Source organism: Hemitrygon akajei, chromosome 17 (genome assembly GCF_048418815.1).
Source record: "Hemitrygon akajei chromosome 17, sHemAka1.3, whole genome shotgun sequence".
In the NCBI taxonomy this organism is placed as follows: Eukaryota; Metazoa; Chordata; class Chondrichthyes; order Myliobatiformes; family Dasyatidae; genus Hemitrygon; species Hemitrygon akajei.
In genome coordinates this window covers 72399785-72423958 of record NC_133140.1, presented here as the reverse complement: position 1 = coordinate 72423958, position 24174 = coordinate 72399785, and positions in this window count along the sequence as shown.

Here is a 24174-nt window from a genome sequence, read left to right as displayed (position 1 = left end):
CCATCTCCTATCAGTAGAGATGGTTCCACGGGGCTTAGTAGCTAAGCCACATGTGAAGCCCAGGAGCTGGACTTGTTGTCGGAAGCTATTCGAGGCCCACGCCATTGGGAACATTTAATTGGCAGTGGGATCTTGTCCCCACTGCCACCCCCCGGCCATAACACCCTTCAGGAACCATACTGCGTGCATACTCTGATAGTAAATGTACTTTGAATCATTGAATCTTAAAGAAGACACAAGAGATGCAGGAATCTGGAGGAAGCTGTCAGCTGGAGGAACTCAGGGGGTCGAGCAACATCTGTGGACGATGTGGGGGTGGGAGGGTAGTAAAGAGGAATTGTTGGTGTTGCATTGAGAACTGAAAAGGCTGGAAACACAGAGCTCAGTCACTTCCGGGCCATTCCAATGACTCTCTGAGCAACCTTACTGATAACCTGAGAAACTGGGCTGATGGACTGAGAGGTCCATGTGGTCATGGGAGGAGATACAAAGTCCTTAGAGAAAGTGATGGAACAGAACACGGTTTGCTGGCTCTCTGTGCAACCGCTGCAGCAATGCGCTGCCCCAGAATATTTTCCAGATTGTTCTTTAGAAGCCAAGAATGAGGAGTCTATCATGAGGTTACAGTTTTTAGGGGTTTGTGGGGTATCCAGGGAGGGGTAGCACCTTCAGTGAAGGGGCTTGTCTTGTCCATTCTGGGGCAGCTCATTCTCCTTTGGTCCCCAACGGACACTCAGCTCTCTCCTGTGCTCCGTTTAGCTGTTTGCATGCAACAATGGCCACACCCCGGTACACCTCTTCGACAGGCAGGCTAAACCAGGTGAGGATATCCAGCGGTCTCACACCCCGGTGTGATAGGGACATGCCTGTCTCAGCACGCAAGGTCAGCTCCAGCGGACTGGATGTAAGTGATCTACAGTGAGGTCCTACGGCCAGGAAGGCGGTCCTGCAGTGCTCCATGGAGATCGAAGGGCATGACAAGGCACAGAAGACATCATGGTCACCCACTGCAACCAAGGAAGACCCCAGTTGTGACGCTTGTTTGTACCACTGGACCTGGACTTCTGAGGCCAAGGGAGAGGAACCGGCCCAATGGAACAGCTCTTCCGCTTTAGAAACTCACCCGCAACAGGTTTCCTGACATGACGGATCACCGCCAAAGCTACTTATTCATAACAAAGAAATAACAGTGAACAACTTACTCCACTGTAGTAAGAACTGATGGACAAAGACAACGGAAAGACAAAGCGCAAAGGAGCTGTGATCAAACTAGCTCAAACTAGACGGATAAGAAAATTCCTTTGTAAGAACAGCCTCTGAAACGGTTCGATGGTGTGTTACAGACTGCAAAGACATTACAAAAAGTAGAGGACCAACTACATTATAAATTACTGAAAGTCCACCGAACACTTACCAGCAGGTGATTGTACAACAGGTGAATGCACAACCAGACAGAAAGTTAAACCCAAGAAAAATAACAGCTTAGGTTCTAATCCAGTACTTTCCTATCACTTTTCATGCTCCTTCATTGTTTTAGTATTTTGCGCAGTAATCTCTGCCTCACTGATAATCACATTCTGTGCTGTGCAGCGGGGCTGCTCCCCCTCGGCACTCCATCCGGACAGTGCATATTGGCCGGTACCTACACCGAGGACAGCCATCTCTCTATTCCCCCACATGTTCCCTCATCACTATGGCAACCTCTAATGCAGCATGTCAGTGGCTGTGACGGACATGGTTCTTTTATGCTCAGTGGGCCACCTTTGCCCACAGCTTGCAAAGACAACCCCAATAACAATGGACTATTTCAGCACTCGTTGGGAAATGTACGAGTCCCGTTTTAGAGAGGAGTTTTTAAGGTGTAGGGATTAAAGTGCTGTTTTGAAATAGTTAGTTAGCCTGCCACCCCATAGGAGCATAAGCCACTGACAACAGCTCAACAGTCCTTTAAGTTGTCTCCAGGTGGGCTCATTTTCAAAGATCCTTCCTCTCCAGGGATGAGGTTTTTGGAGCTTCTGTTGGTGTCCCTGTAGCTCTGGGATTGTGGATAGGGTTGTTAGCCCCATTCCCTTGTCCTTTCATGACTGGGCTTGGGTCAGAGTTGTTGTATCAAAGCACCTTCTGGGAAATTCCACAACTTTTAAGCAATTGGACTAAGCTGCATACAGTTTAGTGCATTAAAGCATCAGGTTTCCAAGCAGCCATATCACAAAACATATTTATTGAGATGTTAGAAGATGCTCTGGGAGCCATATAAATGCTAATTGAAAGTATAACCAGGAAAATGATAGAAAGTTGTACATACTCCATTGTTGATGTGAATTCCTGTGAACAACTTACAAAATCACCTGTTTTTGTATTTAAATCACATCTACCTCAGTGCTCACTTTATTATGTACACCTGTAGCTGTCATCATTAATGCAAATGTCTTATCAGCCGATCATGTGCATAAAAGCATATAGACATGGTCAAGAGGTTCAGTTGTTGTTCAGACCAAACATCAGAATGGGGAAGAAAAGTGATCTAAGTGACTTTGACCATGGAATGATTGTTGGTGCCAGATGGGGTGGTTTGAGTATCATAGAAACTGCTGATCTTCTGGGATTTTGACGCTCATCGGTCTCTAGAGTTTACAGAGAATGGTGCGACAAACAACAAAAAAAATTCAGTGAGTGGCAGTTCTGTGGGCAAAAACATCGTAATGAGAGAAGTCAGAGGAGAATGGCCAGACTGGTTCGAGCTGACAGGGAGGTGACAATAACTCAAGTAGCCATCTGTTACAACAGTGGTGTACTGAAGAGCATCTCTGAACACCCAACGCATTAAACTTTGAAATGGATGGTGTACAGGGGTAGAGGACCACACCGGTTGCACTCCCGTACCTGATAAAGAGGCCACTGACAGCAAATCTGAGAATACTTAACTACACAGATCTTCTGGCTTGAAATAAACAAATTGTCAGCTGCAGAGGAATTGTAAATCTCTTCTAAAATCATGGTTTCCAAGAAGTTTGCTCAACTGTGCAAGTAAGATGGAATGTTTATTTTAAAGTGAAATGATCAAACTGCAAGATTTGTGAATGGTACAGGGAAAATGTGCCAATTAGGGCCCAGTCCTGACACTAACAATGAACCGTGTGTGTTGTGCATGTTCTTTTAAGTAAGATTTTGATTAATTATCCCAACAAAAAAAAAGTTGTTTCTTCATCTACACCAATGCACATGAACTTCATGTTCTGTTTCATTACATGACAATATATCACCCCAGCCTACGGTGATGAGAATGAAGTGAAGTTTATTAGACTTTCCTCAAGTGATATAAAGAACCCTGTTGTAAAAGACTTCAGCTTCTTAATGCCCGGGGACCTGAATGTATGTTGTATTAATGGAAGGAAGATTAGTATTTAGACAATAGACAATAGGTGCAGAAGTAGACCATTCGGCCCTTCGAGCCTGCACTGCCATTCTGAGGTCATGGCTGATCATCTACTATCAATACCTGGTTCCTGCCTTGTCCCCATATCCCTTGATTCCCCTATCCATAAGATACCTATCTAGCTCCTTCTTGAAAGCATCCAGAGAATTGGCCTCCACTGCCTTCCAGACCCCCACAACTCTCTGGGAGAAGAAGTTTTTCCTTAACTCTGTCCTAAATGACCTACCCCTTATTCTTAAACCATGCCCTCTGGTACTGGACTCTCCCAGCATCTGGAACATATTTCCTGCCTCTATCTTGTCCAATCCCTTAATAATCTTATATGTTGCAATCAGATCCCCTCTCAATCTCCTTAATTCCAGCGTGTACAAGCTCAGTCTCTCTAACCTCTCTGCATAAGACAGTCCTGACATCCCAGGAATTAACCTTGTGATTTTCACATCTGTCTCAAGATATCATTTGATGGTTCTGGGCCTGTCCTCACTGGAGTTTAGAAGGACGGAGGAGGCGGGGAGGGATCTCAATGAAACCTTTTGAATATTGAAATGCCTTGATAGAGTGGACATGGAGGGTGTGTTTCCTGGAGTGGAGATTCTAGGCCCAGAAGGCACAGCTTTAGAATAGAAGGATATCCCTTTAGAACAGGCCTAAGTAGGTGTTTCTTAGCAGGTGGTGTTTCTGTGGAATTCATTGCCACAGGTGGCTGTGGAGGTCAAATCGTTGGGTATATTTAAAGCAGAGGTTGATATACATGGGGAGAAGGCAGAAGAACGGGGTTGAGAAGGATAATAAATCAGCCATGATTGAACGGTGGAGAAAATTCAATGGGCCAAATGGCCTAATTCTGCTCCTATGTCTTATGGTCTTAGATCTCAAAGTGCTTTAAAGCCATTGGTGTACTCTACAAGTGTACCCTGTTGTCACGTGAGAAAGGTCACTGGAGAGAAGGAGTTGGTAGATACAAAGTATCAGCCAGAGTGGTTGGTGCGTGGAATGCACTGCCAGAGTCTGTGGTGGAGGCAGATACATTAGTGAAGTTTAAGAGACTACTAGACAGGTATATGGAGGAATTTAAGGTGGGGGGATATTTGGGAGGCAGGGTTTAAGGGTTGGCACAACATTGTGGGCTGAAGGGCCTGTACTGTGCTGTACTATTCTATGTTCTATAACAGATGTGAACCAGGGCATTACATACGTCTAACAGCGAACATATGTGAATTACATTTACCAAAGTACTGTATTTCTGGACTTTATATCCACTCTGGGTTCTGAGTAAACTTCCCTATGTGTGCAATGGACTCGACTGCTCACTGTGAGTGCGGATAACCTACCCCTCCCATCTCCAAAACACAACAGGCATTGTTTTTAACAAAATATAAATTTGAGGAACAAATGGTGACCAGGGAACAGGGATTTTGGTTGAAACAATTCTGTGAGATTGTTTATCCTTACTGCCTGTTATGCCACTGACGTTTAGGGCAGCAATGAAGGTCTTTCATCTCTGGTGATGTTCAGGGCTTCCTTCATCATGCCAGTAGCTTTCTCTTAGTTTTCACTACTGTCAGTCATGCAAGTCCCAGGAGATCCAGAAATACCATTGATTTCATATGGGAATTCTTCATTGTTGTTTCTGTAACTATTTTGCTTTACCTGTCAGGGTTGTTAGTTCTGAGCTGAACCCCTCGATCCTGGAGGACTGGTGGACTGCTCTTAATCTGACCTTTACCCTTTGACCTGTTTGGCGCCAAGCCCTGACTCCAGCCAACATAGCTCTCTGGGTAATTGAGACAAGCAAGCCTCCAAACCACGACAAGGTTGTGATCCTTTTGGAGGGCGATCATTTATGTTCACCTGTAAATGCAAACAGAGCCTTGATACAATATCTCATCAGAATAGCAGCACCCCCATCTGAGCAGCACTCACTCAACACTACACTCTCAGCATTGCCCTACATATTTCTGTGCTCATAACTCTCAAGTAGAGCTCATGTAAGAATGCAGCACACCAACATTTATCACTTGATTGGGGGTTACTATAACAAGTACATTACTTACTGAAATCATCTTCAGATAAGCATTCTTTTTAATTCTAACATTTTTGGACAGCCAACTGGCCAGCTTTACCAATGTTGTGAAAATTTTAAAGCCATAATCATACAGCATTGAAACAGGCCCTTCGGTCCAACTCTCTCATGCTGACCAGGATTCCCATCGCAGTTAGTCCCATTTGCCTGCATATGTTGCATTCCACTCTTAAATCTTTCTTTTCCATGTTTGTGTGCAAGTACCTTTTCAATGTTGTTAATGTACTGTACCTACTTCAACCACTTCCTCTGGCAGCTCCTTCCATATATGGACCACTCTCTGGGTGAAAAAGGTGTCCCTCAGCTTCCTATTAAATCTCCGTACTCTCACCTTAAACTTACAGTATGCCTCTAGTTCTTGTTTCCCCAATACTGGAAGTAAAACTGTGTGTATTCTTCCTATCTACATCCCTAATCAAGTCACCCTTTATTCACCTACAATCTAACGAAAAAGTCCCAACCTGCTCGATATCTTGCTCAATTCCTCAAGTTCTGGCAATATCCTTTGGAACTCTCCTCTGCACTCTTCGCAGCTTACTGGCATCTTTCCTACAGCAGGGCGACCAAAACTGAACACAATATTCCAAATGTAGCCTCACCAATGTCTGCAACATAACATCTCAACTTATATACTCATTGCCCTGACTGATGAAGGACAGCTTGCTCAAAAATTTCTTCATTACCCTGTCTACCTGCGACACCACTTTCAGTGAACTTTGTACATGTACTCCTGGGCCTTTCTGTTATACAATGCTCCCAGCACCCTACTGTTCACTGTGAAAGTCCTACCCTCAGTTAACTTCCCAAGCTGCATTTGCTATCCAAGTTAAACTCCATTTGCCATTCCTTATCCAGCTGATCAAGATCCTTCCGTAAAATCCTGAAAACCAATGTTACTGTCAAAGTCAACATTCATTTTAGTATCATTTGCAAAATTGTTAACCATACCTTGTACAGTCACATACAAATTATCAATTTAGATCACAAATAGCAATGGGCCTATCACTGAGCCCTGGGAGACACCTTTAAGCTTAGGCCTCAAGCTTAAAAATCTGCCTTCCACCATCAGGTGAATATAATTTAATAGAAATGTAAAATAGACTGCCAGCTCATAATCAAGTGTTTAATAAATGCTTTGCAAAACTGAGGTGAATCAACAGAGGTGTACAAGATGATAAGAAGCAAAGTGGACAGTCGAGAATTTACCCAGAGTAGCAATGGCAAAGGGGCATTATTTTAAGATGTGTGGTGAACTACATATACCTGTCTGGACAAGCCCCCCCGCTGACTGCTCCTGTGGCTCCTCCTACTGACAGTGGCTCCTCCCACTGACTGTGGCTCCTCCCACGGACCCCGGTATAAAGGCGATTGAGGCCTGAGCCCGGCCCTCAGTCTCCAGGATGTAGTATGGTGGTCAATTACTGCTTGTTCTTTCTTCCAGCCAATAAAAGCCTATATCTCGCCTCACGTCTCGGAGAGTTATTGATGGTGCATCAAGATGATAGAAGGGAAATACAGTGGGAATATCAGAAGGAAGTTCTACACACAGAGAGTGGTGTGTGTGTGGAACATCCTGCCAGGGATGCTGATAGAAGCAGCTATATTAGGACCATTTAAGAAACTCTCAGATAGTCACATGGATGATAGAAGACTGAAGGCCTATGTAAGATGGAAATGTTAGATTGATCTTGGAACAGCATTGTGGGCCGAAGGGCCTTTAGTGTGCAGTAGTATTCTATGTTCTCTGTTTTAAAATCAAGCTCTGCATCTGCTAATTAAAGGAGAAACTTCAAGGGAAAAGATTAGTTGCTAGTCTCTGCTGTTAGTGCATATGTACAAGTTATCAGATATGATTTCCTGCACACCATTGACATTGGGATTATCTTTTCTCCAGTATAATCCATTGACATCAATGGAAGTGAATACTAGGATCAGCATACAGCCAGCGGCTAGACCTTATTCACACAGGTACTGCTAACATACAAGTACCTGATTTCTGACTGAATGTTGCTCTTAATTCCAGCTTCCAGATTCAAAAACGTAGAAGAGTGACATGGAGACATTTTAATACCAGGGATATTTTGTGAGAGGGAAACCTCCATGTCTCCATGGAAATTCCATGAGATCTCTCACTGCCCCCCTGCTGAGGCTTCTTCTCCCCTTTGACCAGGTTCTTACCAATTCTCACTGCTATAACCATGTATCCATGTGGGTGAGAATGGGATTCCCAGATGGAATGTTGCCTCCGTGTGCCAGAGTCCGGGATATATCGGATCGAGTCGTCAACATTCATAAGTGGGAGGGTGAACAGCCAGAAGTCGTGGTCCATGTAGGTACCAGTGACATGGGGAGGACAAGTGATGAGGGTCCGCATAGGGAGTTCAGGGAGTGAGATGTTAAGTTAAAGGGCAGGACCTCCAGGGTTGTGATCTCAGGGTTCCTACCCAAGCCACGTGTTAGTGAGGCCAGAACGAGGAAGATTATACATGTTAATATGTGGCTAAGGAGTTGGTGTAAGAGGGTGGGTATAAGGTTTTTGAATCATTGGTCTCTCTTCCAGGGAAGGTGGGACCTGTACAGAAGGGATGGTTTGCACCTGAACTGGAGGGGTCTAATATCCTATTGGGCAGGTTCATTAATGCTGCACGCTGGGGTTTAAACAGGAGTTGCAGGGGGTTGGGAACCAGAGTGCCAGAACAGTTAGTGGAGAGGTTGTGGAGGCAGATGTTGGTAAGACTTCAGACAAAGTTAGGGGTCAAAAGGTTGAGTATGGTGTGACCAGTGTCCTGAGCTGCATAGATTTCAATGCAAGAAATGTCATAGGAAAGGCGGATAATAGTGCAGAAGATGAGGTATCTGGTTTACAAACAGAGGTATGTGTAGTGAGGAGACGCTGTTGATGGGGCAGAATAGCAGTCAACAGCATGAGTTGCAAGTAAAAGGTGCATAAAATGGGCAAGGGTGAATACAGGACTGAAGGTGTTGTATTTGAATATGCGCAGTGTACAGAATAAGGTAGATGAACTCGCAGCACAGTTGCAAATTGGCATGTATGATATTGTAGGCATCACTGAATCATGGCTGAAAGAATACTGTAGCTAGGAACTTAATGTCCAAGGTTACACATTGTATCAAAAGGATAGGCAGGAAGGCAGAGATGCTCTGTTGGTAAAAAATGAAATTAAATCATTAGAAAGAGGTGACATAGGGTCAGAAGGTGTTGAATCATTGTGGATAGAGCTAAGGAACTGCAAGGGTAAAAAGACCTTGATGGGAGTTGTATACAAATCCCCAGACTATAGTAAGGATGTGGCCTACAGATTACAATGGGAGATAGAAAATACATGGACAAGGGCAATGTTACAATAGTCATAGGGGACTTCAGTATGCAGGTAGATTGTGAAAATCAGGTTGGTGCTGGATTATAGGAAGGGGAGTTTCTAAAATGCCTATGAGATGGCTTTATAGAGCAGCTCATGGGTAAGTTTGATAGAGGATCAGCTATTCTGTGTTGTGCAATGAACCAGAATTGATGAGAGAGCTTAAGGTAAAAGAACCCTTAGGGGAAAAAATGCTCATAATATGATTGAATTCACCCTGACAGTTGAGAAGGAGTAGCTAAAGTCACATGTATCCATATTACAGTGGAGTAAAGGAAATTACAGAGGCATGAGAGAGGCGTTGGCCTGAATTGATTGGAAAAGAACACTGGCAGGGATGATGGCAGAGAAGCGATGACTGGAATTTCTGGAAGCAATTCAGAAGGCACAGGATACATACATCCCAAAGAGGAAGAAATATTCTTATGGAAAGATGACATAACCGTGGCTAACAACAGAAGTCAAAGCCAACATAAAAGCCAAAGGAAGGACATAGAATAGAGCAAAAATTAGTTAGAGGATTGGGAAGCTTTTAAAAACCAACAGAAAGCGACTAAAGAAGTCAATAAGAAGATAAAGATGGAATATGAAAATAAGTTAGACAATTGTTTCTTTAAATACATAAAGTGTAAGAGAAGGGACTATGTGGATATGAGACTGCTGAAAAATGCTGCCAGAGAGGTAGTAATGGGGAACAAGGAAATAGTAGATGAACTGAATAAGTATTTTTCATCCATCTTCACTGTAGAAGACACTAGCAGTATGGTGGAAGTTCCAGGTGTCAGGGGGCACGAAGTGTGTGAAGTTACCAGAACTAGAGAGAAAGTTCTTGAGAAACTGAAAGGTCTGAAGGTAGACAAGTCAGCTGGACCGGATGGTGTACACCCCAGAGTTCTGAAAGAGGTGGCTGAAGGGATCATGGAGGCATAAGTAATGATATTTCAAGAATCACTAGATTCTGGAATGGTTCTGGAAGATTGGAAAATTGCGTATGTCATTCCACTCTTCAAGAGGGGAGAGAGGCGGAAGAAAGGAAACTATAGGCCAGTTAGTCTGAGCTCAGTGGTTGGGAAGTTGTTGGAGTCGCTTATTAAGGATGAGGTCTCAGGGTACTTTCAGGCACATGATAAAATATGCCATAGAAAGCATAGTTTCCTCAAGGGAAAATCTTACCTGACAAATCCGTTAGAATTCTTTGAAGAAATAACAAGCAGGATAAACAAAGGAGATTCAGTTGATGTTGTTTATTTGAATTTTCAGAAGGCCTTTGACAAGGTGCCACACACGAGACTGTTGAACAAGCTACGAGCCCATGGTATTACAGGAAAGATTCTAGCATGGAGAAAGCCGTGGCTGATTGGCAGGAGGCAAAGAGTGGGAAATAAAGGGAGCCTATTCTGGTTGGCAGCCAGTGTCTAGTAGTGTTCCACAGGGGTCTGTGTTGGGAGATTGGGCTGAGTGAAAAATTAGATCAGCCATGATAAAATGGTGGAGCAGACTTGATGGGCCAAATGGCCTGAGTCTGCTCCTATAGATATATACTTTATTGAACCCAAAGGAAATTGCAGTGTCACAGTAGCATTAGAAATGCACAGATATACAAATATTAGAAGAGAAGTAGGACTCAATAGGCTGAATGGCCTGATTCTGTTCATATATCTTATGGTCTATGTTATCCTTACTTATCTTCCTCCATTTACTACTCATATTTTTTGCTATCCTCCTTCTGAGAGTTATGTTTGCTCCATATTTTATGTTAGATATTTTTCTAGATACTGAAAGATCATTTTCTGCTTAAAATGATAAAAGGATATGAGGCACGTAAAGAGGACTTTTAAAGGTTTATCAGTACGGATTTATCACTCAGAGTATTAGATATAAAAGTAAAGATTACCTTTATTTGTCAGATGCCATCAAGACATCAAAATGTACAATGAAGTGCATCATTTGTGTCAGCGACCAGCGCAGTCTGAGATTCTGCTGGGGGCAGTTCACAAGTGTGGCCATGTTTCTGGTATCAACATAGCATGCCCACAACTCACTCCCAGAACATCCTTGGAATGTCTGTGAGAGGACTCCCGAGCACAAGGAGGAAAACCAACGGTCACAGGGAGAACACACAGACTCCTTACAGACAGCAGCAGGAATTGAACCCTATTCGCTGGAGTTGTAAAGCGTTATGCTATCTGCTTTGCTACTGTGCTGCCCAGCTTGACTCCAACAATATAAAAATTCCTTGGTGGGAATACCTACAAAAGACAGAAGATCGATAGTGATAAAGGAACTACTCCGTGGCACTCCCACAATGATGATACAGACTACCAGATCTCATACTATCTGGCTGTGCACTCAGGCCCTGGTCTGGTAGGCCTGATACAAAGTGGCGCCATCTGCTGTACAAGTACTGTATCTGTTGCTCCCATGGAGCACAAGATAATCATTGCTTCTGAAGAAACTGGTCAGCTGTGAGCCTGTAGTTCACTTCCATTTTTATCTTTGCTGGCTCCTAATCCTCCCCTCACCCCTTTTCTCACTAGGCCCTAGTGGCGTCTGCTTTCTGGCCCATCAAAGTAATCTGAGCTCCGAAGCACTATTACCTTTAATCGCCTTCAGACCTTGACTTACCTCAACTCTGAACCAGTTACTCAACCTACACTTTCAAGGACTCTACAACCCCGGTTCTCAGTTTTATTTGCACAAGTTATCTTCTTTTGCACATTGGATGTTTGTCAGACTTTGTGTATACATTTTCATAAATTCTTTTGTTTTTCTCTATTTTCCTGTAAATGTCTGCAAGAAAATGTATCTGTAAGCAGTATATGGTGACATATGTATACCATGCTCTGATAATAATATTGCTTTCACCTTTAATTTCCCTTCTTCGAAGTTGCCTCTCTCCCTCCAAATGGTTGTGTTATCCTGGAAGGTCTCAGCAGATCAGGCAGCATCTATGGAGGGGAATTAGCAGTCGACGTCTCGGGCAGAGATCTTTCATCAGGCACCCAGCAGTAAGTGCCAAGCAGATGTGGAGACATATGCCTGCTTGCTGGGTGTAAATCATCCTGAACATCATTTATAAAGCAGAGGCTTTATCACGTCTTAATGAAGGGTCTTGACCTGTAACGTCAACTGTTCATTCCTCTTCTTTCAGACCTACTGAAACCCTGCATGTTTTCCTTTCATTCACAGTGCTGACAAAGGGTCTCAAACCTGAAGCATTAACTGTTTCTCAGTCCATAGATGCTGCTTGACCTGCTGAGTGTTTTCAGTATTTACTACTATTCTTTTGCAAGTATATAAGTTTTTATATGATAATTAGTAGACTTTGCAACAATGTTTTATCAAAGTTAGTTAGGTCACAATGGTTGAAAATGTGAAATTTACAGCCTTTGAAATTAAACCTGATCAAGTTTAAATCAAAGTTAAGTCAAAACGCTGGTTAGACCCCACTTGGAGTATTGTGTTCAGTTCTGGTCACCTCATCATAGGAAGAATTGGAAGCTTTAGAGAGGGTGCAGAGGAGATTAACCAGGAATGCTGCCTGGATTGGAGAACATGTCTTAATAGTGAACTACGGTATTTCACTTTGAAGCAAAGGAGGATGAGAAGTGACTTGATAGAGGTGTACAAGATGATAAGCGGAATAGATTGAGTGGAGAGCCAGATATTTTTCCCAGGGCGGAAATGGCTAATACGAGGGGGCATACGAGGATTTCAGAGTTAGGCTTTTTACACAGCTTGTTGGGTGCATGGAATGTACTGCCAGGGATGGCTGTACAGGCAGATCTTTGTTTCATTACTGTCTGGAGAAGAAGAATCCCAGAATTGTATATTGCACATACTTTGATAATGTGCAATGAAACTTAGAACCTTTGATCTATTAGGGACATCTAAGAGATAACAGAAAAATGGAGGGCTATGTGGAACGGAAGGGTTAGATTGATTTTGGAGTAGGTTAACCAGCCAGCAGAACATTTTGGGCCAAAGGGCCTGTACTGTGCTGTACTGTTCTATGTACTATGTTCCATGAAGTGACCTCTACTTTATTGACTATAGTAAAGGTGTTAGGAGAAAGCTGTAACCTAAATAAAATTCTCCTTTGGGCTTTTGATGAGCAAAGTGCATATTTAATAACGTTTGAAGCAAAAATGCATGGAAGGAGAGGTATACATTCTGTTACTGTCTCATGACTGAATGGGTATCTGAAGCCTCCTCTCCAACCACACAGCACTAAATGGATTAACATGTGGATGACACACTGCGCACAATGTGATTTGTGTGCGCTCGTAGAAACATTGCTGCCCTATTTAATATAATAAACTTGTGTAATGGGACATGGATATCAGAAATGCCTAGCAACACTCCTACCTGATCAAATTAGCTTGGCTATGATGACCAGGGAAAGTCACACTGCGGTTAGAACCAGCATATATTAGTATTTTGAGCAGTCATTACTAGAACTGAGAAGTGGATGACAGATTGTTCCTTTATCATGGAGTTCAAAGACCTTAAGACCATATGAGGGCAACGGGGATTGGGCAGAGTGGAGGAGGTCAAGTCTGGGGCAGATCACCCATCAATGCTGCTCCTGTTTTCTTGTGTGTTTAAGGTACTAGACTATTAGGCTATAAGGCCATAAAACCAAGGAATAGAATGAGGCCATTCGACTATGAATCTTTTCCGCCATTCCATCATGGCGGTCTTATTATCCCTCTCAACCCCATTCTCCCGCCTTCCCCGTGTAACCTTTTATGCCCTTACTAATCATGAACCTACCAGCCTCTGCTTTAAATACACCCAATGTCTTGTCCTCCACAGCTGTCTGTGGCAATGCATTCCACAAGATTCACAATCCCCTGGCTAAAGAAACTCTTCCTCATCTCTGTTCTAAAGGGTTGTCCTTGTATTCTGAGGCTGTGCCCTCTGGTCCTAGACTCCCCCACTATAGGAAACATCCTCTCCACATCTGCTCTATCTAGACCTTTTAATATTTGATAGGTTTCATTGAGAACCCCCCCCCCCCCCCGGTTCTTTTAAACTCCAGTGAGTGTGGGCCCAGAGCCATCAAAACCCCTTTCATTCCTGGGATCATTCTTATGAATCTCCTCTGGACCCTCTCCAGTGCTAATACATCCTTTCTTAGATAAGGGGCCCAAGACCATGCACAGTTCTCCAAATGTGATCTGACCATTGCCTTATAAATCCTCATGAAGAAATGCAAATTCTTCAGCAACCTCTTTATAACTGCTTTCACCTTCTAGTTAATGTGACTCCGTTAGGCGATCAAGTCACAGCTAAAGAAGCCCCTAGTGAAACAAAATCACCACAAGGCCTGCTCCCATCAACCAAGAGATCACCTAAAACCGCGCTATTGAGACTCTAAACTGCCACCTGGCGTAAGACACCTAAAATGCTGGAGCGACTCAACGGGTCGGGCAGCATCTATGGAGAGGAAAGATCTCAACATTTTGGACCAAGACCTTTCTTTGGTGCCATTTGCAGCATCTGCAGAATCTCTTGTGTTTATGATTTACTGCCATGTGTACTGAGCACCACACTCAACCCTGGTTAGGTTCTACTGCTACTCAAGCTTGCCCATGTCTCTGTGGCTCTGTCCACTTCCCAGCAAAGTAAAAGAAAGGAGGAATGAAAATGACGTCTTGAATTTATGCAATGACCTTGACGGCCTTAAGGTTACCAGCAAGCATTATTGCCATGTAAGTATAGTTGAAGATGTTTGTGAAGAGCTGTGTCAAGATTGGGGGCGGGGGGAGGGGGGAACAACTGAATAGTGATGCTCATCACTGGTTTCTTCATTTCTATCAATGGGAACGATTTTCCAAATCTTGTTGGTGATAAAAATCGTGAAGCAGAATGATCTGTGAGGACATAGTAATTAACTTCAGGGGAATAAGGATATGGTGGAACAGATGTGGCAGAGGAAACTCAGTGTGGAACTTGCAAAGTGTTACATTGTGAAGACTGGGAAATCCCAGCTTCTCCAACCAATAGGACTCGTTCCTGGAATTATTCTGATAAATCTCTTCTGTGCTCTCAACCTGGGGTCCACAAACTCCTCGGTTAATGGTAGGGGTCCATAGGATTAAAGAGGCTGGGAGCCCCTGCTCTAGAGAGTTCACAGCATTTTTCAAATACAGTCCCTAGGATTGGACACAATGCTCCAGTTGTGTTGACCCTGTCTTTCATAAAAATTCTTCATGATCTCCTTGCTCTAACATTTCACACTGTTACAAAGTTCAGGATCCTATATGCTGTTCCTAACTACAGTCTCAACCTCTCCTGCCAGTTTCACTGACGTACCAAATCTCCTCGAACTCCTAATGAATTATAGCTTCAATTATAATGAATTGTGTGCCTCCTTCATTATTGCATCAATATATTGGGCACAGGAGGGATCCCATGAGATTATGTCACCCAGTAACTTGAAGCTGGGATGTTGCCTGGACTGGGGAGCATGCCTTATGAGAATAGGTTGAGTGAACTTGGTCTTTTCTCCTTGGAGCGGCGGAGGATGAGAGGTGACCTGATAGAGGTGTACAAGATAATGAGAGGCATTGATCATGTGGATAGTCAGAGGCTTTTCCCCAGGGCTGAAATGGCTAGCACGAGAGGGCAAAGTTTTAAGGTGCTTGGAAGTAGATACAGAGGAGATGTCAGGGGTAAGTTTTTCACGCAGAGAGTGATGAGTGTGTGGAATGGGCTGCCAGCGGCGGAAATGATAGGGTCTTTTAAGAGACTCCTGGATGGGTACATGGAGCTTAGAAAAATAGAAGGCTATGGGTAAAGCCTAGGTAGTTCTCAGGTAGGGACATGTTTGGCACAGCTTTGTGGGCCGAAGGGCCTGTACTGTGCTGTAGGTCTTCTGTTTTCTAAGCTGCTCACTCTTTTCACTCCTGATCCCTCGATGAGGACTGGTGTGTGTTCCCTTGACTTCCCCTTCCTACAATCAATTCTTTAGTCTCACTGATGTTTAGTGAAAGGTTGTTGTTGCAACACCGCTCAACCAGCTGATCGATCTCACTCCCATACGCTTCCTCATCACCATCTGAGATTCTGCCAAGAACAGTTGTGTCGTCGGCAAATTTATAGATGACATTTGAGTTGTGTCTGGCCACATAGTCACGAGTGTAGAGAGAGTAGAGCATTGGGCTAAGCACATATCCTTTAGGTGTATCTGTGTCGAATGTCAGCGAGGAGCTGATGTTATATTTGATTCTCAGTCACTGTGATCTCCCAATGAGCAAGTCAAGGGTCTGGTTACAAAGACCCAGGTTCTTAAGCTTGGTCATTAGTACTGAGGGAAAGATGATGCTGAATGCTGACGATAATCAGTGATGTGGGTATTTCATTTGTCAAGGTGGTCCGAGGCTGAATGGAGAGCCAACGAGATTTCGTCCACTGTAGAACTGTTGTGGCAGTAAGCAGTGAGTCCACATCCTTGTTCAGGCAGGAGATAATTCTAGTCACGAGCAGCCTCTCAATGCATTCCATCACAGTAGAAGTGAGTCAACAACTTTTTTAAAGAATTGTTAGTTGCTGAAAATCTGAAATAAAAGCAGAAGATACGAGAAACAGTCAGCAGGTCAGGCAGCATCTGCGGAAGGAGAAGCAGAAATAATGTTTCTGGTCAGAGAACTTCTCAACAGGATTCAGTGAGCAAAAGCCTTAACTCTGCTCGTCTTTCTGTAGGTGCTGCCCGACCTGCCGGTGTTTTCTTTCTGTAGTTTGAGGCAAGGTTAACCGCAATGGCACTGAGCTTGTAGGGAATCCATTTGGAAGCCAACACTCTGAACCCTAGAAATTAAAGATAAAATTTTCTCCCCATACTTTTTTAAAAGCTAGGGGGCTGTAATCAAACAATGTGTGGCTGCAGCTGGGCTGGAAGAGATAGGGCCTGATTTACCCACAGTCAGCACCTAATCGCACGTCTTTTGTTAACTGCAGATGGTAGCACCTCTGAGCAGATAGAGTTTGTTTCTTCCTCTACTTCCCCACTGAGGGAGGGCAAGGAAGGTGTTGCAGCATCAGCCTTTTGCTGGTGCTTTGGGACATTATTTCTCGATGGCAGGGTGCCAACAACAACACTCGACTCCAGTAGGTCGGCACAGGAAAAGAAAGGCTGAAGAGTGATTTGTCCGCGGCTGCCAAGAGCCAGAATGCCTGTCAAGAAATCCCAGAAGTGCAATAAGGCTTCAAATAAATAAAAAAACACACACACACATTCCGTGCAAACATTTTTAACTTTATGGTAGGCTTCCCTCTCTCTTTCTCTGGGTTTCACAGCAAAATGCTTGGTATTATTTCAACTCAATTTTTGTTGGTATTTAATTCCAGGGCAGAATTAAAGAAGAAAGTTGTGTGTACATTCAAATTCATGTTATGGTGAGTGATGTGTGCTGCTTCAGATTTCAGCATCTACAGTCACTTGTAATGCTTCACAGCTGGTTTTGCTTCTTGAACATACCCCAGCCAGAGACAGAGCAGGGATCTCTTCTTTTTGTAATTATTATGCATTACATGGATGGAGAGGTTGTTGGTGTTGTGGATAATGTCAAAAATCGACAAGATGCCGAGCCGGGCTGAGAAGTGGCAGATGGAGTTCAATCTGAAAATGTGTGTGTTGATACACTTCAGAAGACTGAACCTGAAGGTAGACTACAAGGTTAATGGCAGGAGTTTCAGCAGCATCGAGAAACAGGGGGATCTTCTCGTCCAAGTCCAGAGATCCCTCAAAGTTGCTGTGCGAGTTGATAGGGTGGTTTAGAAGGCGTATGGTATGTTGGCCTTCAATGGATGGGGGATTGAATTCAAGAGCTATGAGGTAATGTTACAGTTCTGAAAAGCACGGGCTAAACCACACTTGGAATATTTTGTTCATTTCTGGTCACCTTATTATAGGACAGATGTGGAGGCTGTAGAAAGGGTGCAGAGGAGATTTATTAGAATGCTGCCTGGAGTAAAGAGCATGTTTTATGAAAAACAGTTGAATGAACTAGGGCTTCCTCTTTGGAGCCAAGGAGGATGAGCGGTGATTTGATGGAGGAGAATAAGATTGTAAGAGGCATTGATACAGTGGACAGCCAGTGCCTTTTTCCCAGGGTGACAATGGCTAATACTGGAAAACATCATTTCAAGATGAGTGGAGGGAAGTTTAAGGGAGATGTCAGAGGCTGTTTTCTGACACAGAGAGTAGTAGATGCCTGAAATACACTACCAAAGATGGTGGGGAGCTGTCTTCCTGAATCAATTCTGGTGAAAGAGTCATGATGTGCACTGGCAATATCAGAACCCAAGTGTAGAGGAAAGACAGACTCCGATGTAAAGATGGGGATGAGAGTTTATTCGTAATAATTCCAAAAGAACATTGGTGGCTCGGCTGAGAAACACTGTGAGAAGTAACATTCTCAAAACTAGGACCCCGCGATTAGAGCTTATCAGGCATCCGCTTAAATAATATAAGTAACACAGAATCCCTGAGCCTATTAAAATAAACTTAACAAGCTTAACCAGAAGCACCAGGAGAACTCATTACAAAGGGTAGTTGCTCAAGAAAACACAAGGAATTCTAAGCGATTAATGATTTTCCTTAAACAACAATTAACCATTTCAAGTGGTCTAGAAACCTTGGAGCCCAACACTCTCTGGCACCTCACACAGGCTCAAAGAACTCATTACAGAAAGTGATGTTATGGTGCTCCTTTTCTGTTTTACTTTATTAAAATTCCCTGAAGTGCCTCAGAAATGCACAGTGTGTTATTGTTGTTATATTAACTCATGTTGATCTTATTGCTGCAAGACTGAATGAGAACAAGTTGATTCTTAATTGAGGAGAAACAGAGAACAGATTTGCAGCTCTTCCAGAGACATTTTAACCATAATTTATGCTTTGGCCCTCTTATATGACATGACAGCCGGACTAATATATTACCATTTTAGCCATTGCAAGGAAGGTTCTTGTAAATACTAAAATGTTTGAAAACTTGAGAAAAATGTTCTGTTACACGCATAACTTGGTCCGCAAATGTTTACAGCTTAACATGTGCCAGATGATGATAGGAAAGAAACGATCCTTGAAATCATTTCAGAAGCACTGCGGAAGCACCCAACTGTTCCCAAACGCATCTTCTATAGTAATAGAGAGGCCAGGTTTTCTCCAAATACTTCATGCCATTACTGAAGCAGTAAAATCTCCTCACACCATGCTTTAAGCTATTTTTAAAATTTTGGCCTTGTCTATATTGGCTTGAGGGACGCAAAGGTCTCTGAGTCAGATCTTGGAATGGACTCAACTAAATCCTACCTCCCATTCCATCAGCAGAACTGTCGAGTTTTTCTTTTGGTGGTTTTACGATCTGGTTTCTGGGATGGAGAGTCAGGTCATATCACGTACAGCAAACCTGAGCAGGAATGGGAAACAGGTTTAGAAAGAGACAGACTAGATTTATGAATTGATTGTTTAGGTCTGAGATGTGGGGTGGGGGGGGGGGAGGTTGTGATTCTTTGGAGGGACTGTTTAGTCAAATCTGAGGTGCATAGGTTCCTGACCATTAAGGGATGTTGGGGAGGCAAAGAACTTGATATGGAGAAACAGGCAGGATATACAGTTATAAAATTTACAAGGATTTCACTGGGTCTTGACAACCTGAGTTATAAGGAAGGGTTGAATAACTTAGGACTTTATTCACTGGAGATCAGGAGAACAAGGGGACTTAAAACCCAAACAAAAAAGTTTGGGTTCTTTGTGGCAGCCCTTATGGGCACTCATGGGAAAATAGCAATGTCAGTAAATCCATACCATTGGCTGACATGCCTCCAGTTCCTTACTCCAAACGAGGCAGGTGAAATTATTTCTATATCAATACAACGATTTCTCACTGATGTGGCAGTGCCAACAGATTGGTAGAGATGGCATCGCATTGCTTTGCCCACATTGGAAAGACTGACATTTCTATTGACCTTTCATGATATTTGGGTGATCCCACTGTGTCTGAATCAGAATTAAGTTTATTTTTTGGCCGATGGTATTTTGTCGCTGTTGTGCTTTAGGAAATGCGGCAAAAGCCTTGTACACAGCAAACTCTCATGAACTGTTCGTCTGCTCTTGAAATATTGGTGGAGGCATAATCCTTGGGTAGGATGCCAGAGATAAAAAAAATCCTGCCTTCATAACATTGCCAAGAATTTTATTATACTTGGGAGACATATCAGGCACTGGCCTGTCACCTTATCCACAGGCCTACATCTCCAGCAGCAGCTCCTTGTCAACACTGAACTATTACACTGATATATAGAGGAACGTTTCTCACAATGCTTCACTTTCTTTCTGTCTCTTTTCTCTCTCTCTCTTAATCCCTCCCCCCTCTGTATCTGTCTCTCTCTTTCTTATCATTCTACCTTCCCTCTCTCTTCACCTTGCTCTTTTTCTCTCTGTCTCTCTTTCACTCCTGCTGTCTCTCTCTCCACCCATTCGCCCATTCCTCCTCTCTTCCCCTTTGGGGGTGGCATGTAAGCATAGCGATTAGCTGTAAGATCGGGATTCGATTCCCACTGCAATCTGTGAATTCCCCGTGACTGTGTGGGTTTCCTCCGAGTACTCCAGCTTCCTCCCACATTCCAAAGATATACAGATTAGGGTTAGTGAGTTGTGTGCATGCTAGTGGTGACACTTGTGGTGTGCCCAGCAACTGTGGTATTTTGCCTGTAATTTAATTTAATGTAAACTGTGTTAAATTTCACTGTATGTTTCAATGTACATGTGACAAAATAAAGCTCATTTTATCTTATCTTCTCTCACTCTCTTTCATTCTTATTTTCTGTATCACTGTAGAGAAATGGGAGGCAGATTTACTTTAATTGTCTATCCTTCTTAGAGCTTTGGATAAGATATGATAATAACATTAAATTACATCCCTGAGTTTTCACCTTTTTGGTTTTGTACGATTTGTAGAGGTATTGACAGTACCCTAATCAGCAAATATACTGAATCTCTAAGTCATGTCCAAGAATGCTTGACTTCAAATGTTGGTTGGAGCTGGGAGTTGATGGAGCCCAGGCCGACTAGTACTACTGGCATTGTTTCAGGAAAGGGAATTCAGATTGTTACAGATTACCTTGTAATGTGCCACAATGATTTAGAGGGTTAGCAGACAACTCAAGTGAAATGCTACACAGTGTTCTGAAATTCTTGCCCTTTTCTTGAATATAAATGTTTCTTGTTTATATTAATGTATATGGCTCATATCCACTTGTTTTACTTGTCTATTGTAACAAGGTGGAATTGTGATAGGCAAAGCCAGTCACTACCTCCATAGTACCAGACATGTGTATTTCACTGAGAAATACAAGCAAGGTCAGGTTCAGCATCGAATTAGAATTTCCCCATGGATGGCCAGTGGAACTTGATTGTATGCAGGTGAGAAAGCCAATATTCATACATATGTTTTTGGCTGCTTATTAAAGAAAGGTTACTCCAACACAAAATGAAGAGAATGGCTGGTGTGGGCTTGGTATTTGCGGCGATGTTCTATAAAGCGGCAATGCCCCAGGAATCATGGATGCAGGTTGCAGTTGATGGACGTTTCCTGTCCCATCGATTTTATGAATTTTGAGGTTTCCTTTAACCAGAAATGTGCACGTTACTCGATGTGGATCAAACCAAACATTTATAAAATTGCACCATAACCTTTATCCTCTTATATTTTATGCCCTAGCTAATGAGGGCAAGCAACCTGTCTGGCTTCTAAACCATCTTATTTGCCTATACTGCCAGCTTTATGGATCTGCAGACTTTTACACCAAGATCCTTCTATTTCTCAACACTCCTTTGGCCCAACTTTTCATGGTATTTGTCTTACCCACAACAGACCTCTCAAAATACACTACCTTGTACTTATTAACAGTGAGTTCCATTTGCCATTACCCAATCCAACATAGCACAGATCAGTGTTGTTCTGTATCCCTGGACTATCCTCGTCATTGTCAACAGCATCACCAATGCTTGTGTAATCTCCATACTTATTCATAATACTTGCATAATTGTCATTAAAGCAAAGGCACCCCAGAACCTCTACTTTCTTAGAAGTTTGTGAAGATTTTCCAAGTCATCTAAAACTTTGACAAACTCCTAGAGATGTGTGGTGAAGACTATATTGACTACCAGCCTGGTTTTCCTTGAATGGAAAAACCTGCAAGAAGGACTGGGTGTGGCCCAGTCCATCACAAGTAAAGCCCGCCAAGAACTGAGCATATCTACAAGGGGCACTGTCACAGGAAAGCAGCATCCATCATCAAAGATCCCCACCATCCAGGCCATGCTCTCTTCTTGCTGCTGCCATCAGGATGGAGGTACAGGACCCACACCACTGGGTTCAGGAACAGTTATTACCCTTTAACAACCAGGCTCCTGAACCAGAGTGGATAACTTCACTCAACTTTACTTGACTGAACACTGAACTGTTCAATCAACTTATGGACTGACTTTCAAGAATTCTTCATCTCATGTTCTCAATATTTATTGTGTATTTATTTATTATAATTACTTTGTTTACTCTTTTTGTATTTGGGCAATTTGTTGTCTTTTTCACATTGGCTGTTTATCCATCTTGTGTGTAGTTTCTCATTGTTTCTTTGTGGTTACTGTGAATGCCCACAAGAAAATGATTCTCAGGGTAGTATATGGTAAAATATGTGTACTTTGATAAATTTACATTGAACTTTTAATATCTACATTCATATCCAAATCATCCGTGTGTAATTGGAACAGTATAATCCCTGTGGTAAACCACTGCTAACACAGCTTAGTAACCCTCCACCATCATCCCCGGCCTCCAGTACTGATCCAATTCTCAGTCTGAAACCTCAACTGTTTACTCCCCTCCATAGATGCTGCTTGACTTGCTGAGTTCTTCCAGCACTTTGTATGTGTTGCTCTGGATTTCCAGCATCTGCAGAATCTTCCTCTCTCCCCACCTCTTTATTCTGACATCTTCTCCCTTCCTTTTCCAGTCCTGAAGAAAGGTCTCAGCCCAAAACGTTTAGATTTCCAGCATCTGCAGAATTTGTGTTTATGATCTGCAGAATCTCTTGTGCTTGTTAAACCCAACTGGCCAGCTTGCCTTGGATCCCTTTCATGTCAAAAGCCTTACTGATGTTCATATGGTCAACATCAATTACATTGCCCTCATCAAAATATAAGAATAATTCCCATTTGTTTAAAGATAGTAAAAATTGCCGTGCACATTAATAGGGTAGTTAAGAAGCTACGTGACGTGTTGTCGTTCATTAGTTGAAGGATTGAGTTCAAGAATCGCGAGGTAACGTTGCAGTTCTATGAAACTCTAGAACAGTATAGCACAGTAGTATGATCACTCGAGTTGAGTGAGTTGTTCCCTTAAGGGGTTGTGTATTGGTAGGTCCTCAGGTGGCCGACGCAGGATCCACATACTCTGGTGCAGGTGGACACGAGTAAATGGTGGCCATGGTTAATGGTTGGGTCTTTCAGTTGTTCATTCCCTCCTTTGGCAGCTGCTGCTTATTCTTTGTGGTAGAGCAGAGATCGCTCTCATGTAGCGCATCTCCCTCTTGAACAGATGTCATCCAGGTGCATCTATTGAATGCAATGCCTTCCCAGTTTTTTGATGTAACGTTTACATCTCAGTGTTCAGATGTAATGTAACAACATAGTACAAGCCCTTTGGTCCACAGCATTTTGCCGAACTTTAACCCAACCTAATCCTTCCCTCTGACACTGCCTGTAACCCTCCATTTTTCTTTTAATCCATTTGCCTATCTGTTGTTGGCATCCGTCTGTCTCGTAGGACAGTGGGTGATGATGGTCATCATCACAAGCCTGGACAGAAGGTGTGGAGATCCTGAGATGCCCAATTGTCAAGATTCCCATCTTGGCCTCACCAGGGTAGTCCAAAGGAAAGCTTATGAAGCAGTACGTTTGGCACCAGCTGGACTGCAGGAGCTGCCGGAAGGATGTTCAATGACGTCCAGCTGCCTTGGGGGCCCCACTCCGGATTTGCTGTCTGGGTTCACTCCTGAGGCTGCCCACAAAGCAGTGGGGCTGCTTACCCATAGCTGGGGGTCTGGAGCACCAGAGCATGTCCACACACCGGTGGACCTACGTGTTACATGTACAGGGGCCAGACCTCCTCCCTGTCCTCTATAGTTCAGCCTAAGTCCGAAAGGAGTTCAGTTTCCGTATGTTGCCAGTGAGGGGGCATTGCGTGCGGCTTGCTGGTGGAGAG